Consider the following 2,507-nt stretch of genomic DNA (forward strand, 5'->3'; position numbering starts at 1 on the left):
CAGATGTGTATGGAGCGTTTATCGTCATCTTTTTGGCTTTAGGATGGAATTATTGGGGTGTATTGTTTCCATATATTAGGATTTCCCCCTAATTTCATTATTATATGCCATTGGACTCTCTGCTTTAGCTAATAAAGGAATGATCAGCACTTACTAGGAGAGGTAGTTTGGTGTTGTCTATGAAGGCATATGATTTTATAGCATATATACTGCGTGAAATTTCCAGGCCAGAGCCCATTTTAAGTTTCTTAAAGAGGTACCATTACTTCCACTTTGCAGCTGAACTTTGTCGATGACCTTACGACTCAAGATACCGGATGATGGTGCACGTTGCCTGATGATGGTGCATGTTGCCTGATGATGATGATGAATGATACCTGATGATGGTGCACGATGATGGTGCACGTTGCATGATGATGGTGCACGATACCTGATGATGGTGCACGTTGCCTGATGATGGTGCACGTTGCCTGATGATGGTGCACGTTGCCTGATGATGATGAATGATACCTGATGATGGTGCACGATGATGGTGCACGATGCCTGATGATGGTGCACGTTGCCTGATGATGGTGCACGTTGCCTGATGATGGTGCACGTTGCCTGATGATGGTGCACGTTGCCTGATGATGGTGCACGTTGCCTGATGATGGTGCACGTTGCCTGATGATCGTGCACGTTGCCTGATGATGGTGCACGTTGCCTGATGATGGTGGACGTTGCCTGATGATGGTGCACGTTGCCTGATGATGGTGCACGTTGCCTGATGATGGTGCACGTTGCCTGATGATGGTGCACGTTGCCTGATGATGGTGCACGTTGCCTGATGATGGTGCACGTTGCCTGATGATGGTGCACTATTCCTGATGATGATGAATGATACCTGATGATGGTGCATGATGATGGTGCACGTTGCCTGATGATGGTGCACGTTGCCTGATGATGGTGCACGTTGCCTGATGATGGTGCATGTTGCCTGATGATGATGAATGATACCTGATGATGGTGCACGTTGCCTGATGATGGTGCACGTTGCCTGATGATGGTGCACTATTCCTGATGATGATGAATGATACCTGATGATGGTGCATGATGATGGTGCACGTTGCCTGATGATGGTGCACGTTGCCTGATGATGGTGCACGTTGCCTGATGATGGTGCACGTTGCCTGATGATGGTGCACGTTGCCTGATGATGGTGTACTATTCCTGATGATGGTGCACATTGCCTGATGATGGTGCACGTTGCCTGATGATGGTGCACGTTGCCTGATGATGGTGCACGTTGCCTGATGATGGTGCACGTTGCCTGATGATGGTGCACGTTGCCTGATGATGGTGCACGTTGCCTGATGATGCTGCACGATACCTGATGATGGTGGACGTTGCCTGATGATGGTGCACTATTCCTGATGATGATGAATGATACCTGATGATGGTGCACTATTCCTGATGATGATGAATGATACCTGATGATGGTGCACTATTCCTGATGATGATGAATGATACCTGATGATGGTGCACGATGATGGTGCACGTTGCCTGATGATGCTGCACGTTGCCTGATGATGCTGCACGATACCTGATGATGGTGGACGTTACCTGATGATGGTGGACGTTACCTGATGATGGTGAATGATACCTGATGATGCTGCACGTTGCCTGATGATGCTGCACGTTGCCTGATGATGGTGCACGTTGCCTGATGATGGTGCACGTTGCCTGATGATGGTGCACGTTGCCTGATGATGCTGCACGTTGCCTGATGATGGTGCATGTTGCCTGATGATGGTGCACGTTGCCTGATGATGGTGCACGTTGCCTGATGATGGTGCACGTTGCCTGATGATGGTGCATGTTGCCTGATGATGGTGCATGTTGCCTGATGATGATGAATGATACCTGATGATGGTGCACGTTGCCTGATGATGGTGCACGTTGCCTGATGATGGTGCACGTTGCCTGATGATGGTGCACGTTGCCTGATGATGGTGCACGTTGCCTGATGATGGTGCACTATTCCTGATGATGATGAATGATACCTGATGATGGTGCATGATGATGGTGCACGTTGCCTGATGATGGTGCACGTTGCCTGATGATGGTGCACGTTGCCTGATGATGGTGCATGTTGCCTGATGATGATGAATGATACCTGATGATGGTGCACGTTGCCTGATGATGGTGCACGTTGCCTGATGATGGTGCACTATTCCTGATGATGATGAATGATACCTGATGATGGTGCATGATGATGGTGCACGTTGCCTGATGATGGTGCACGTTGCCTGATGATGGTGCACGTTGCCTGATGATGGTGCACGTTGCCTGATGATGGTGTACTATTCCTGATGATGGTGCACATTGCCTGATGATGGTGCACGTTGCCTGATGATGGTGCACGTTGCCTGATGATGGTGCACGTTGCCTGATGATGGTGCACGTTGCCTGATGATGGTGCACGTTGCCTGATGATGGTGCACGTTGCCTGATGATGCTGCACGATA

The sequence above is a fragment of the Anomaloglossus baeobatrachus genome, chromosome 11, assembly GCF_048569485.1.
Source record: "Anomaloglossus baeobatrachus isolate aAnoBae1 chromosome 11, aAnoBae1.hap1, whole genome shotgun sequence".
Taxonomy (NCBI): domain Eukaryota; kingdom Metazoa; phylum Chordata; class Amphibia; order Anura; family Aromobatidae; genus Anomaloglossus; species Anomaloglossus baeobatrachus.